The sequence below is a fragment of the Hyperolius riggenbachi genome, chromosome 6, assembly GCF_040937935.1.
Source record: "Hyperolius riggenbachi isolate aHypRig1 chromosome 6, aHypRig1.pri, whole genome shotgun sequence".
Classification (NCBI taxonomy): Eukaryota; Metazoa; Chordata; class Amphibia; order Anura; family Hyperoliidae; genus Hyperolius; species Hyperolius riggenbachi.
In genome coordinates this window covers 26373910-26390915 of record NC_090651.1, presented here as the reverse complement: position 1 = coordinate 26390915, position 17006 = coordinate 26373910, and the positions used below count along the sequence as shown (strand labels likewise).

The window sequence follows — 17006 nt, the reverse complement described above, 5'->3', positions numbered from 1 at the left end:
GAGATCTGTCTTCTGAAGCTTATGATCTCAAGTGTCAGTCACTGTATTGTTTTTTTTCTCTGCCCAGGACAGTTCAAAAGTTCACTGGCCTGCTCTGTAAAATCATTTAGAATGCTGAGTAGTGTGTAAAATGCAAATATTAGAGAATGATGCAATGTTATAAAAAAACACTATATAACTGAAAATAAAAATATGAGAATATTTTCTTTGCTACTAATGTTCTAGTAATTATCCGTACTACACAACCAATTCATTATTTCATATTTTTTTTATCGCTAGTGTCTCTTTAACCCTGACCATACCCCAACCATAATTCCACGCTGATTTGCCACTAATTATCCGTCATGTTTACAGCCCCAATTATTTATAGCTGCAATTTGTATAGTGGATAGCCCCAGACTAGCAATGTTTTCGGGCGGCTCTGGAAGACCAAATTACCAGGTATACCTGTTAATTAATTCTGTCAACATGAGCGCCTATGGTGGCGCCCAGATTCTGTGGCCCCTCTTTCGCCATGTTTATCTGTTTCGGTCTGGTTCACAGGTGTGCACGAATGGCCGTGAGCAGCCTTATGGCCGTACATGGAGGTGAGTGCGTGTGTGCATCATGCAACATGGGGTTACACGTCAAATGGCATGTGTCCTTGCATAGCTGTGATTGTTCCTTAGCATACGTATGATTGCGCCACCGGTGAGTTGGGTGCAGGGTGAGCTGAATGCAAAGGCGTATCTATGGTTTCCAGCGTCCGGAGACAATGACAATTTTTGCGCCCCCCCCCCCCCCCACCTGGACAAAATGGGCGTGGACATGCATCAGAATGTGGGCGTGGTAATGGGTGGAGACAGATGGAAAAATGCTGTTTAGATAGCCACATGTGCCCTCTTCACCCATAGATAGACAGATGTGCCCCCTTCCCCATTTAGATAGCCAGATGTGCCACCATAGCCAGATATGCCCCCCTTTAGATAGCCAAATCTGCCCCCCTTCCTCCTTTTTATATAGACAGTTGTGCCCGCTTTTTTTTGCTGCTGCTGCTGCTGCTTCGGGCAGCCAGGAAGCCACCTCTCACGTGAGTGGGGGTGCAGCAGCTGTGCTGAGCGCCCTCGCAGTGCTGCGCCCGGGGACATATGTCCCCCCTTGCCCCTGCATAGCTACATCCCTGGCTGAATGACGGCACACCATCATATTCATGGCAGTGTTAAATACTTCTCCCCTTCCGAGTGGTTGCAACTTGGAGGGAGAAGTCATTCAGGGTCAGGCGTTTGCCGACGCCCAGCTTACTTGCTGAGCCCCAAGCGCCAAAACCACCTGCTTTGCACCCAAAGTGTTGCAGAGGGTATTTTAGACTCCCTACTGTGAGTCCTCACCAGTACCAGTGGTGTTACCAGTACTCTGAGTGTAACTGATCCTTGCCATCAATCTGCTCTCTGGCCTTTGGCTTTTCTAGTTTTCTTGATACCGCTTCCTGCTTGTCTTGACAACACCCTTCCTTTCATCTGCACAGTCTATTCGACTGAATGCTGACCTCTGCCTGACTGCTGGTTGCTCCTAACCACTCCTCCTGTGCCAGTGCAGCCCATTTGTATAATGGTGTGAGTAGAGGAGTTTGTTGCTCCCTAGAGACGGTAGACTGATATATATGCGTGTTCCCTAGAATGGCAGAACCAGACAGGTCTCATTGTGAATCCCAGGTTCATGGGCATGAAGTGTTTTACTTGCTTGCTGACTAGTATAGCTAGAGTAGGGACCCATTTTATCCTGGAGGAAACCTCAACGCTGGTGAAAGGGTTTAGTGTGGAATGGGAAGTTACTATACATGTTTGATCTTGTCACTTAAAATATCACAGCTAAAAAAGATAACATCAGGCAGGCTTTTTTGTTTGGTGGGACTTCTGTCGTATCAGCATCATCTGTGTACACTGCCAGAGAGCAGGGCACAGGCAGAGCAACCTGGGATTCAAGAAAAGTTTTCTGTGATAAAATATTGAAGATATGACTAAACACTCAAAAAGGATAAATTAATAAAAGGCAGAGCAGTGTGCAGCCAGTGACGGCTCCAGCTTAAAATTTTTATAGGGGGCACAAAATAGGCACGATGGCTGGCTCATGGGGCCCATTTGGGTGATCAAAATCAATGATTGTATGGCGAGCTTTAGATATTTTTTGCCTAACCTAGTGATAAAATTAAGGCTAACTAGTTCAGCAATGACAGAAATTAATTACAAGGGATCTTGCAAGACGCATGAGGTATTTATGGAAAATAGGCAAGACCCTTGGTTTACTTAGCACCTACTTAGACTCCGGCTGACATGGAGAGTTCTTTACAGACCCTATCCTGTTCAGTGTATGCTGCTGGAGCCTGGAAACTGTTGACTGTATGTTACTGAGCAGGGAGGGCACTCAGAGGGGCATATTGATTCCCAGGTGCAGCCAGAGCCCCAGTACTACCACTGGGACTGTGCCACTGCCACGGTGCACAGCTGAGCATCACCAGGTGGCGTCATCCTCCCCTGTAGCGTACTTTGTGCTGTAGCATACTTCGTATGGCTCCTGATGCGTGTCAACATCAAGCGCCAAGGAGGAGGAGGCAGCACGGCAAAATACAAAAGCAAAATGTTAGCATTTTTTGAAAAATGTGTGGACAATGGGACTATCTGAGATCCCGGTTATCTCTAAAACAGATTGTCAAAGCATCACCGGACACATGTCCTCAATATGCTGGGCATATTTTGTCCCGCCGGTTCGGCTCTTCCCCTGGTGACAAACTAAGGAAGTCTGTACAACATGGACCATGGACAGAAAACAATTTGTTCATCAAAGGAAACAATTCACAAGCAAGGCAGAACCACCAGATCCTCCGCTCCGGTTCACTCTGTCCAAACAGGGCTCAATTACTACATTTTTCCGCATGGCTGAAATTGAAAAATATTTTGATTAATTCAAGATTGATTAAAAAATCTGCTGCAAATTAGGATTCTGAAGCTATCAGGTCATTAATGTTCTTGAGAGGTTTTCTTTATAGTCGGTTGTAGTCCAACTACGAAGACTCTCAAAAGAGCGCAGGATTAAATCCAGATATTTTCCTATTCCTGCCTGCGTTGACTCCAGTGGCACAATGTGTAATTATTATCAGCATAGAGGCTCTTTTAGCTATTTTAATAACGTGAAGTAGGAGGTAGAGTTAGAGGAAGTGGGGAATTAAGCTTCAAGAATTAAATCTCAGCTGTTGTGAAACATTCCTTCTTTCACCTAATGAACATTGCAAAAATTAAGCACCTCATACCTCCAGCAGATCCTCCAACCCTAGTTCACGCCTTCATCACATCATGGCTGGACTGCTGCAATGTCCTCCATGCAGGCCTATCCAAATAAAGACCTGTACCGCCTACAGCTAGTACAGAATGCTGACACAAGACTTAACTAGCCAACCCCGCCATTGCTACATAACACCAACCCTCCGCTCACTCCACTGGCTACCGATAAAATTGAGAATTTTGTTTGACCTCCTTGGAGGTACACAGCTTCAGAGGCTGCGTCCGCGGGAGGATATCTTTTAATAAAATGTGTTTTTTATGTTTTAGCTAGCACTTCGCTAGCTAACTATGTCCCCCAAGCCCCGCCGCACCTAACTAAACCCCCTGATCGCCGCCGGCAATATTTACCACTCCGCGATCCCGCGAGAGCCGCAGCTTCACCATTCAGCTTCACTCAGCGCTATAGTGACAAGACAAGACAAGACAAATAACATTTATATTGCGCTTTTCTCCTTGCGGACTCAAAGCGCCAGAGCAGGGCAGCAGCCACTAGGGCGCGCTCTATTGGCAGTAGCAGTGTAAGGGAGACTTGCCAAAGGTCTCCTACTGAATTAGTGCTGGCTTACTGAACAGGCAGAGCCGAGATTCGAACCCTGGTCTCCTGTGTCAGAGGACATGATGTCTGACGTCATTGACGTCATGCGCAGTCCCGATCCTCCCCATAGCGAAGCCTGGAGCTGATTGGGAGACTGCGCCATCGCGGGATCCCTGGGGAGTACGACTTACGGATGCGATCGGGGGGGATCAGTGGAGAGCGGCGAAACTTGGGGGACATAGTTAGCTAACCAGGTCCTAGCTTAAGCATATACAGCACATTTTATTTAAAAAATCCTCCCAGGGCCATGTTATCCTCTGCGGCAGCTAGCCCGAGCATAGCTCAGGGCTACCGCCAGGGAGGTTGAGATTGGCTTATTGACATTAAAATCCTTGCACAGTGTGGACCTTGGATACCTGAAGGACTTGTTGCAACTGCATCACACCCCTCACAAGCTTAGATCAGAAGGATCTAATAACTTGGTTACCACCTCAATATTGTATGATTGCCAGTCTGGCTCTGGGATATCCACCAGACCCCAAGCATTTGTCAAGTTTGACTTGTGGATGGCCGAACACATTCCCAGCGAATGGTCGCTGCTGTCAGTGCAAACTATAGGGGCTGTTTGTGCCTATACTTAACATTGAGTTATTTTTGGCCCTTCCACCTGAAGTCAGGTGGGACAAGATGGCCAATTAGAGATTTTTTCTACATGGGCCACTCCCACCGCCTATGAGGCCTCTGGGTCCTAATGAGGCTTCCCTGTCCTACTATGCCTTCTCGTTCCAGCGCTGGCTAACCCAAACAGCACACAACAGGGCTTGTCAGTGGATTTTTTGGGGGTGACAGCGCTGGATGGCATCAACTTAGGAGGAAGGGGGAAACCTCTTTAGGATTCAAAGGCTAACCCCTCCCAGGGTAAGTAGCCCTCAAGTTTCCCGCTACAGGTACACTTTAAGAGATAATGGGCTTCATTCACTAAGACAAATACCATGCCTTATCCAAGTTAGCACGCCTTATCAGAGATAACACGCCTTATCAAAGTTAAAACGCCTTATCAGAGTAGCATAGCGAGCGCTACAAACTTATGCCTGTTAATTGGCAATGACGAGAGCTCCACTCCTCCTGCTCTGAGCCCCTGCGGGTTCGTAGCACTCACTGTGTTACTCTGATAAGGAGTGTTAACTTTGATAAGGCGTGTTGGGCTTGATTCAGTAAACGGTGCTAACCCAGTTAGCACGCCTTAAGACTTTGGGCGTGATAACTAGGGTGCCAACTGGGTTATCACCGTTTACTAAATTTACATCGCGCGCAAAGTCCCACACTGAAAACTTTGCGTGACCACAGCGCGGTGTGCGTGAAATGTTGCATCGCGGTGCGACGAAAACGGTGCGTTGATGCGCCTATAAGGTCGCATTGAGTGCGACTTTAACGTCACATGGTGCGACGTTAAGGTCGCACCCAATGCGACCTTATAGGCGCATCGGGTGAGCTGTTTTTGCTGTGCGCGCGCAAAGTTTTGCGCATGGGATTGTGCGCGCGATGTGAATTTAGTAAAGGGTGCTAACCCAGTTAGCACCCTAGTTATCATGCCTAAAGTCTTTAGATGTGAATTTATTATGCCTAAACTAACTTTAGGCGTGATATAGGGCTTTTCACAGGCGTGCTAACACTTAGCACGGTTTACTGAATCGAGCCCGTTATCTCTGATAAGCGTTTTAACTCGGATAAGGCGTGTTGTCTCTGATAAGGCAATATGAAAGGAAGGGAGGGTTTCCTCCAATAAATGTAAAATATTTTATATTTGTCATCATGCAGCTGAAAAAAAGGCTGCTATTTATTATTATAAGTTAGAAAATAGATTTTATTTCTGAAATCTTGTATTTTTAATTTGGGTCCACTTTTTTAAGCGAGTGTTAACCGGCCTTTATTCACTGGGTCCTCGTCTTCTAACCTGCCGTGTCTTCTTTTTGTAAATCATCCTGGGGCCGTTTCAGCCGACTTCCAGAACACCCTTCAAGTCGATCGAGCATTTCAGCCCGACATCTTGCAGCATATCTGATCATAATTATCTAATCAGATGGTCGATCGGCTGCCAAATCGGTAGATGTATGGCCACCTACTACATCTTTGTACAATTTATTAGTTAATTGGCTGATCTATCCATTTGTGTATTATCTGTACCCCATCTTTGTTTTTGTAACTGTGTATCCTGTATATTCTCTGCTGTACTGCACCATGGGACGCACTGGGGCTAGGCAACTCCAACATGATCATAATAATTGAAAGTAATAATATTTATTCCTGAAGTTACAAAGTTTCTATGTCTTGAAAAACACCGACCTAATAGAGCCTCACCAAGGGCCAAGAGTCCCCCCCCCCCCTTCCCCATCTTTCCAGGTTAATTAGTTTCACTGCCTGACCTGTACAAGCAACGTGCAGCTGCAAAGCCTCATTGCTAAAAGATGAAGTCATGGCACGGAGCGGGGCTCAAAGGATCCTCCGCATAACACTATTACTCTTTCAAGAACTGCAGATGCACACACAGAAAAGTCATTAGGTAACCTAATGAGCGGAGTTCACATCTCCCGCATGCTCCTTATTGTACACGACACCCTTGAAGCCCTGGGGGCTTTGTTGGAACAAATGAGTTCCATTGTGTTACCCGATAGCCCGGCAGAGACCAGCAGCTCCTCCGTCCGAGATTCGGAGGAGAGCAGAGCCGCTGGGTAACCTGGTCAAGCACTTTGCGCAGGTTCTAAATCCGTACCCTCATTATACAGACTATCGCGTCAATAATGCGCCATGTAATTCCATACTGGCCTAATTGGATCCCATCAGCAAGGTTCACCATGTGGGGAAAGTTGGGGATTCAAAACATCTGGAAGGAAGGGAAGTCTTTTTTTTTTCATGTTCTTATCAAGGTGAATAACATACCGAGGAACAGCTGGATTGTGTAATGTTAACAAATCTGAGGCATTGCTTTAAAAGAAACACAACAAATTACAGTTGGCGTATGGAAGAGATTTTAACGACATTCACATGAAGTACGTAAAAGGGCTTGGAAAAATGTATTTAGGGACTCCATATAGCTAAAGGGTCTTCCCACCTTATGCTCGAAAGTGAGTTGTTGGTAGATGCTGGTGAGTTGAATGACCTAACCGTTTCTCTTGTCTCTCTGGTGGGAAATCTTGAGTTGTCAAGTCTGGACACCAGCTGTAGCTATTATTGCAGGAATGTGCAGGTGAAAAGGAGTTCATGAACCACTTTCTCCTTCAGTGTCCCATCAACACCGAGATGTACACATTTCTGAGGAGGAAACTTGGTGGCACTTCCAAGCTGAGATGGACCAGGTGAAGAAATGTGGCATTCAAATCCAGAGGGATTTGTCCTACGGAAACATTTTTGTAAATCACTCTTCACCTATTTTAAACCACTCAGAAGACTTTGCTGAGGTGCTGAGGGTATTTCTTTTTTATAATGACCACATGGGTTATGATGAAGAGGACTTCTCAAAAGTCACTCCTGAAATAAAAAAATTCAGGAGGCCCGCACACTCAATGAATGAAAAGTTGTTTATTAATTACATCTCAAGCCAGATGTACATTCAGACAACCAACAGACATTTTGGAGCCATGGTGGGCAGAGCCAGAGTTGCCATAGAGGCAAAGGGGGCAATTGCTCGAGGGCCCCAACCTCTACAGGGGCCCTGCATTGCTGACCCTGGCAAAAGCTGCTTACTCGCACTTCTCACCGGGCCCCTGCATGTGATGTCTCAGCAGTAATTACTCACCTGTCCTAGTGGGCGGCGGCTGCACAGTCCGGGCACTCTAGCCACGCTGTCCTCCTCCTTCTCTATGACCTGGTGCATGTTATGTGTAAACATGTGCTGGGTCATAGAGAAGGAGGAGGAAGGATAGCATGGCAAGAGTCCCCGGACTGTGCAGCCACCGCCCGCTGGGACAGGTAAGTAATTACTGCTAAGACATCACATGCAGGGGTCCGGAGAGAAGTGGGGTAATGGGCACAGGGGTGGGGGGTGGATGTTCAGTTTGCAGAGCCCCTGGTCCCTGGAACCCCTTACAACAGCCCTGGTGGCGGTCCCCTTTGTCAAGGTACTTAACAGAATAGTATCATCCTTCCTTTTCAATATTTTAGAAGCCTAGAATAAAGCTCGGGGTTGGAGTGTCGCTTTATGCAGTATATTCCACATTTCTTCTCGTACAGGAATGTTCTATAGTACATGAAATAACCTCTGGCCTGCAGAAACCAATTTAATCCAAAATGAGGTTTATTATTGTATTAAATCCTGCCCATTCGCAATGCATATAAAGGAACGTGTGCAGGGGATTTATGTCTTTAGGGAATACAATTTTTAATTATCCAGACAGGCCAAGTTTAATAAGTAAAAAGCGCTGGTGTAGCTTGACTGTAATTGTTCTTGTCATTCCAAATTTGGAACCATTTGCAGATAGATCATTGTATAGAGAATAATTTATAAGAAATATCTTGACTTTTATAGTTCTAAATGTAATTTTGCCTTCTTAAAATAGAAGGTATCCTACCTAATAAAAAGCCCAGAAGCCTGCTTGTATGGGCTGCGTCCGTGTCAGGCTCAGAGTGCGCAGGCGGTGCGGGTGGTTGCGATTTGAAACAGGCGTAATTGGCTTGTTTGAGATATCGGCCTCAATTCACTAAGCAGTTTAGACTAGTCTACTGATGGTTTTAGACTACTGATGGTTTGGTGTAAACCAGCAATCAGTCGCATCCAAAGGGAATTCAGTAATAATTACCGAATGTTTTAGACCTGTTTTTAGACTTGGTCTAAAACAGTCGGTAATTAGGTCTAATTACCGTACAAGATATCAAGATACCAGTGGCTATGACTGACATCCTTCTCATCTGATGACCTCTCCTCTGGATATAATTGAACTCCTGCACAATTAATTCAAAAAGCTCAATTCTTACATCTAAAATACCTCACAGAAATACTTTACCAACTGAAATCAGCTGGTCTAATCTCTGCCAGAACAAGTGGGCGTGGTTACTCCTTGTTTACCTTGTGAATTGTGTAGTTAGTGAATGTTTTAGACCAGGTCTAAAAACTGGTCTAAAACATTTGGTAATTATTAATAATTATTAGTGAATTCCGTTTTGATGCGACTGATTTACACCAAACCATCAGTAGACTAAAATCATTAGTAGACTAGTCTAAACTGCTTAGTGAATTGAGGCCAATGTAGCTATAGTGCTCACTATTAGGGCTGCTCAAATCCGATCCGGGAGACATCCGGATAGTTGCTATCCGGATATCTCCCAGTAAACCTGTGCAAGGTGGGCGGGGGGGGTCAATCTTATCTGTCTGACGTCTTCTTTGACCGCCCCTCGGCGCCTCCCACGATGCGGTCCAAGCGGCGGTCATGTGATTACAAACACTTCCTCCTTCCGGGTTGAAGGAGGAAGTGTATAGTCACGTGACCTCCGGAATGGAATGCAGCGTGGGAGGCGCCGAGGGACGAGTGAAGAAGACGCCTGATGGGAAAGATGAACCCCCTCTCGGCCACCCACACAGCTGCTGTAATTAGTAGGATGAAATTCGAATAACCATATTCAAATTTCATCCGAATTCGAAGTTAAGAGCATCCCTGGCTAGCTACAGGTGCACTATACACAAGCAGTTCTCATACCTCCCAACATTTTGAGATAAGAAAGAGGGAAACTTAGGCCACACCCCTGCCATGCCCCTAATCATGCCCCAGACACACCCCTTGTAATGCAAACCATAAAGATACAGTATAATTGAAAAAATATGCTGTTGTATAATTCAAACACTGGTTCTTTCTATCCTTGTTCATTTTCCTTCATAATACCATTTAAAAATAAGAAATATATCAATGTAAAGGATATCATATAAATAACATTTAGAGTATATTAACCACTTTACCCCCACCCATACGAATTTCTCCGTCCCTTTTTCCATCCTTTCACCCCCAGGGACGGAGAAATCCGTACTTTCCGCGCTCCCGCCGCTGCCCGCGCTCCCGCTTGCTCTAGCGCGCACTCCCGCTTGTAAACACGCCGCCGGCCGCTCGCCCGGAGATCAATGAACGGGAAAATCCATTCCCGTTCGTTGATCTAAGCCCCGCAATGATCCGCTGCTTCTCCGATAAGCAGCGCGATCATTGTGAAAAAAAAAACTTTCCCAGCCTCCTAGTACTTCCTCCAAGCGTCCGGAAGGACGCTTGGAGGTCGCATTAAACAAAAAGTTACTGTTGCCATCTTGAGGCCAAATAGTAAAACTACACCCTAAAGCATTTTTTACATACAAATACATTACTTGTACACAAAAAATTAATTCATTACCTCCCACACTCCCCATTTTTTTTTTGTAATTAAAAAAAAATAAAAAAAATGTACAATTAAAAAAAATACATAAATAGTTACCTTAGTAGGGACTGAACTTTTTAAATATTTATGTCAGGAGGGTACAACACTGTTACTTTATAAACTATGGGATTGTAATTAGGGATGGACGCAAAAATGAAAAAAAATGCATCTTTATTTCTAAATAAAATATTGGCGCCAAACATTGTGATAGGGACATAATTTAAACGGTTTTATAACCGGGACAAATGGGCAAATACATTTCATGGGTTTTAATTACAGTAGCATGCATTATTTAAAAACTATAATGGCCGAAAACTGAAAAATAATGAATTTTTTCCCACATTTTCCTATTTTCCCATTAAAACATATTTAGAATAAAATAATTCTTGGCATAATGTCCCACCTAAAGAAAGTCTAATTGGTGGTGGAAAAAACAAGATATAGTTAATTTAATTGTGATAAGTAATGATAAAGTTATAGATGAATGAATGGAAGGAGCGCTGAAAGATGAAAATTGCTCTGGTGCTCAAGGGGTAAAACCCCTCAGTGGTGAAGTGGTTAAAGACATTTTTTCAGTGGAAAAGTACATATATTTACATAGATCTGTGCATGAGTCCTGAAAGAGGGACAAATGAAGAGGAAGAAAGAGGGACAGTTGGGAGCTATGAGTTGTGGATGCTTCCTGGGGCAGAAAGAGATCATTATGGGAAACCACAGTTCACTTAAAGAGAACCGGAAACAAAAAAAAGTTCCCCTGGGGGGTACTCACCTCGGGAGGGGGAAGTCTTAGGGTCCCAATGAGGCTTCCCCCACCCCTGTAGCTGCAGGTAATCCAGCGCTGGCTCCCCCGAAGCGTCCGCCAATCCTCCCTCGACAAGCCTGATAAGCACTTATTTATTTACTTTTCCTGGCTCCAGCGGGGGCGCTGTTGCGGCTCTCCGCACGGAGATAGGCGAAAATAGCCGACCTCCGTCGGGTCTGCTCCACTGCGCAGGCGCAGGAGACTTGCGCCTGTGCAGTAGAGCGGCCCGATTGAGATTGGCTATTTTTGCCTATCTCCGTGCGGAGTGTCGAAACTGTGCCTGCGCTGGAGCCGGTGAGGTAAATATTTCCATTGCCGCCGTTCCAGGAGGATCATCGCCGCTGCTGTGGGACTAAGGAGGACGGGGGAAGCCTTAATAGGATCCGGAGGCTTCCCCCACCCGAGGTGAGTACCCTCCAGGGGAGGTTTCTTAAAGTTACAGGTTTTCTTTAAAGAATGAACGTTGGTGTACACACCGCTCTACCCACCAATCGCTGTACTGTGCAGGATCAGGTCAGCAAAGCCCACAGTACATGTCAAGGAGGAGGTCCGCACCAGTTCAGGATTCTAGATGTATGTCTTTATTCAGGACGTATCCAATATAAAATAGACACATGCATCAAATTGCTGACATGTTTCGAGCTATCTCAGCTCTTAATCATAGCTGGTTTGAAAAATTGCAACACCCCCTATAAATAGGAGGGAGTCACAAATCCGCCTTCCAAAATCCCTCCCCCAAATGGAGGTGGGAAGAAAGGCAATCTTTCACAGTGATAAACAGATACGAGATCCCTACCATCTGCCACAATACAAAATGCTGTGTACAAAAGGATAAAATATTGTTCACATATGAAAATGCAAAATACAGAATATAAAAAGAGACTCTGTAATTAAAAGAAAAACCCTTGGGGGGGGGGGCAGCCTCAGGGTCCCAATGAGGCTTCCCGCATCCCCGTAGCTTCAGTGCATCCAGCGCTGGCTCCCCGACAGGCCCTCGACAAGGCTTGGCAAGAGGGCGCAGGTGTGGTCAATATTTACCTACCGCGATCCTGCGCAGGCGCACTAGCAGCTCTTCATTCAGGTTAAGGCGGAAATGGCCGAACCGGATCGGATCCGCTCAACTGCGCGGCCGCAAAGGACTCGCATCAGTATTAGGTAAACCGCTGAAGGGTTTTGATTCAGTAGTGACAGTGGTATAGCAATAAGGGATGCAGAGGTTGCGACTGCACCAGGGCCAGAGGGACCCACTAGGGGCCCTCCATCTATTGTATTAGCTTTTCATTGGTTCTCTGCTGGTAATGAACACCTCTATATGTGTATTGAATAGTGGTAATCCTTAACAGAAGTGTTTCCTTAGACTGGCCATACATCCGGCGACTTGGCAGCCAATCGATCATGCAATTCGATTATTATAATCGGAATCGGATAAGAATCGGTGCCGCCAAGTGAATGCCGGATTAACGACGCAACCAATTTCAGGCCAAAATTGGTCCCATTGCTGCAAGATGTTGGCTGACTTGTTCAAACGGGTGCGTGGCAGAAACGGAGAGCGATATCGGGATGAGCAACAAAACCAGTGGCGTAGCTAAGGAGCTATGGGCCCTGGTGCAAGTTTTAAATGGGGCCCCCCAAGCACTCTATACATAACAATTGATACGGCGCACCAAAACCTGCCAAGGATTTCCACAGTGTCAGAGGTGCAAGTAGGGCATGGGGAACAGTTTGTTAATGATCACTACCATTTAAAGTATCTATAAAAGTGATTATTACTCACACAGGGCCAATAGAGAGCTAATATTGTGCTTGAGGGATGGCCCCTCGGGGCCCCTCTGACCCACGGGCCCCGATGTGGTCGCTACCTCTGCAACCCCTATTGCTGTGTGTATGTATGCATGTAATGTATATGTGCTGTAATGTAGGTGAGAAGAAAAGCAGGTCCGGCACCAGTCGTCAATGCTTCAGTGAGGTTTTATTATTTATTTGGCCTCTGACGAAGCAGGGGGACCTGCGAAACGGCTGTCAGGCCATCCTTTTTGTACCTCCGTGTAACCTTACTGTACCCATTGGAATAAAATCTCACTGAAGCATTGACAACTGGTGCCGGACCTGCTTTTCTTCTCAGCTACAATTTGTGATACTCTCACCAGGTAGAGAGCACAGTCGGCTCGGTAACCTAATTCCAATTGCCTTTCCAGTACATATCGAGTGCCAGTCACCTGCATCTCCCTTTGTCCTGTGCTGTAATGTGAATTTATACATTACCTGTCCTGTGTCGCGGTACCCGTCCATCTTCCGAAGCTCTTCTATTAGCCGCATACACGCTGCCGGCGCATAGCACAGCGGCGCGCGACGTCACACACGCACCAAGCCGGCAGGGTGTATGTGGCTAACTGAAGAGAGGCTGAAAACGAGTAGCCACCGCGACACAGGACAGGTAATGTATAACTGCACATTACAGCACATATACATTACATGCATACACACAAAGCGGTAAGGTAGCAGACATGGCGGGCTCGGACAATACCGGATCAATTTCAGCATGAAATTGGCCTGTGGTGTGTGGGCAGCCAACAGACCTCTCTCTAATCACATTCAATTAGAGATAGATTTGTCTCTTGGTCGAATCTGCCCATCATCGCTAGATGTATGGCTACCTGTTCTCTCTGACACTGCAGTTGTCCTTGGTAGGTTTTGGGGCTTCACATCAATAAATAGACTGCTTGGGGTTCAATGTAACACTCTCACTGGGGCCCCAAGTTCCACCACTGGGTGGACATTATCAGGGCCGCCATCAGAAATTTTTGGGCCCCATACAGAGCAAACCTATTGCTCCCTCCCGTGTACCCCACATAGCAAATCACAATCTTTGAAGGCCTGAACACTTATGTCTGTGTGACCGCATTTCACATGCTCCCATGGCTGGGAGCGTTCTGCATATGCTCAGTTCATTCAGCTATTGAAGCATGATGGAAGAGCCATGCGGCCCAGAACAGTGCAAGCGCTGTAGACTACAGGGGGCTAGAAGGAGCCCCAGGTAAGTAAAAAATCCTTTTCTCCCATTCGTCTCAGATTTACTTTAACCACTTCACCACTGAGGGGTTTTACCCCCTGAGCACCAGAGCAATTTTCACCTTTCAGCGCTCCTTCCATTCATTCGTCTATAACTTTATCATTACTTATCGCAATGAAATGAACTATATCTTGTTTTTTCCGCCACCAATTAGGCTTTCTTTAGATGGGACATTATGCCAAGAATAATTTTTTTCTAAATGTGTTTTAATGGGAAAATAGGAAAAATGTGGGGAAGAAAATAATTATTTTTCAGTTTTCGGCCATTATAGTTTTTAAATAATGCATGCTACTGTAATTAAAACCCATGAAACGTATTTGCCCTTTTGTCCCGGTTGTAAAACCATTTAAATTATGTCCCTATCACAATGTTTGGCGCCAATATTTTATTTGGAAATAAAGGTGCATTTTTTTCATTTTTGCGTCCATCCCTAATTACAAGCCCATAGTTTATAAAGTAACAGTGTTATACCCTCTTGACATAAATATTTAAAAAGTTCAGTCCCTAAGGTAACTATTTATGTATTTTTTTTAATTGTACATTTTTTAATTTTTTTTTAATTACAAAAAAAAAAAAAATGGGGAGTGTGGGAGGTAATGAGTTAATTTTATATGTAAAAGTCATTTATTTGTATGTGAAAAATGTGTAGGGTGTAGTTTACTATTTGGCCACAAGATGGCCACATTAACTTTTTGTTTTAATGCGACCTCCAAGCTTCCTTCCGGAAGCTTGGAGGAAGTATAAGGAGGCTGGACACGTGAGTTTTTTCTCACAATGATCGCGCTGCCCATAGGAGAGCAGCTGATCATTGCGGGGCTTAGATCAACGAACGGGAATGGATTTTCCCGTTCATTGATCTCTGGGCGAGCGGGCGGCGGCGTGTTTACTAGCGGCGGGCGGCGTGTTTACGAGCGGGAGCGCGGGCAGCGTCGGGAACGCGGAAAGTACATGTTTCTCCGTCCCTGGTTGTTAAAGGATGGAAAAAGGGGCGGAGAAATACGTACGCGCGGGGGTAAAGTGGTTAATGACTTTCACCTCCTGGACATGGTAGCTATGTCCAGGAGGCTACGTGCACTCGTGCTCACTCACTCCCATCCACGGATTGTTAGCCCAGGAATCAGTAAATCGGGCCATGGTGCCCCGATCACTGATTCCTCTCCCCCGCAGAAAAAGCCACAACTTCTCTCGGAAGCCTTGCTTTTTCTGCCTCCCATGTACCCCTACGTCCCTCTAAGCGTACATGTTACGCTTAGAGTGACGTCATGTAAACAAACCTAAGGTTGCCATCTTGTGGCCAAAAAGTAAAACTACATCTACATAAAAAATAAATAAATAAATAAACATATATTTACATTAAAGTGAAGGTTCACGGTACTAAAAAAAATAAACTGCACTCACCTGGGGCTTCTTCCAGCTCCTGGCAGTCGATCGGTGCCCTCGGCGAAGCTCCTCTCCCTCCGGGCGTCCAGCGGTGAAGAAGCCGACCTCGCCAGGTCGGCTACCAGGTCGGCTTCCGTGCGCTCCACGGCGGGGGGCCACGTGGTGTAGAGACGTCATCGGGTCTCTACTGCGCAGGTGCAGAACTACTGCGCCTGCGCAGTTGAGACCCGATGACGTCACGTACATCACGTGACCCCCGCCGTGGAACGCACATGACGCCGACCCGGAAGCCGACTTGGCAAGGTTGGCTTCTTCAGCGCTGAACGCACGGAGGGAGAGGAACTTTGCCGAGTGCACCGATCGACTGCCAGGAGCTGGAAGAAGCCCCAGGTGAGTGCAGTTTTTTGTTTGTTTTTTTAGATGCGTGGATTTTCCCTTTAAAAAAAATTACTATTTACATCCCACCCTCCCAAAAATACGCAAATAAAATGTTTAATAATTAAAAAAAACAAAAACATTACAATAAAAAAAACACATAAATATTTACCTAAGGGTCTAAACTTTTTAAATATCTATGAAAAGATGAAATATTTCTATTTTTTTATTATAAGTTTGTAAATAGTGATGGATGCAAAAATAAAAAAATGCACTTTTATTTCCAAATAAAATATGTCGCCATACATTGTGAAAGGGACATAATTTAAATGGTGTAATAACCGGGACAAATTGGCAAATACAATACGTGGGTTTTAATTATGGAGGCATGTATTATTTTAAAACTATAATGGCCGAAAACAGAGAAATAATGATTTTTTTTCCATTTTTTTCTTATTCTTACTGTTAAAATGCATTTACAGTAAGGTAGCTCTTAGCAAAATGTACCACCTAAAGAAAGCCTAATTGGTGGTGGAAAAAACAAGATGTAGATCAGTTCATCATGATAAGTAGTGATAAAGTTATAGGCTAATGAATGGGAGGTGAACATTGCTCGGATGCATAAAGTGAAAAAGGGCTGAAGTGGTTAATCACTAACTGACTAAGGTAACTCCTGAATGAGCCTTCTGGCACCTCTCGTCTCATTTATGGGCAGCCCATGTGTGGCACTGTTTATCGGACCCCAGATTCACTAGGGCCCCATACCCCAGTCCCCCCTGTGATGCCCTGAAGGCGGAGATTATTCTTAAACCCCATACATTAAAACCTGGACCATGTGGGCCTAGTTTACGAACTTTATAGATTTCCATTTTTTTACGTTTCTTAACAATTTTCTTTTGGTTTCTTTTTTTCTTTCTTTTCTTTCCGGATAGCTATTTCTTTATGCTTCCGGACAGGCAGACTTGCTGAGCTTCTGTGCAATCGGCAAGAAAAGGGAGGAGCTTTGCCAAGGCTGTGCTACAGAAGCAGCAGGTCCTCGGGTCGATAACTGTAGCCATGCTGTAGCTGACATTGGGCTATCTGAACAATCACATGACTTTCTGTAAAAATTCTTTGGCAGGTGAGACGTTTTCAAGTATAATT

At 45.2% G+C, this 17006-nt stretch overlaps 1 long non-coding RNA gene across 1 annotated transcript in view; it reads left to right on the top strand.

Annotated features, from left to right (window-relative positions):
- The window catches only part of LOC137522386 (uncharacterized), a 67811-nt gene that overhangs the window by 31998 nt on the left and 18807 nt on the right, over nucleotides 1-17006 (top strand). The window contains exon 2 of the long non-coding RNA XR_011022278.1: nucleotides 16796-16983. This is a non-coding gene — a long non-coding RNA (uncharacterized lncRNA). The remainder of the gene's footprint in view (nucleotides 1-16795; nucleotides 16984-17006) is intronic.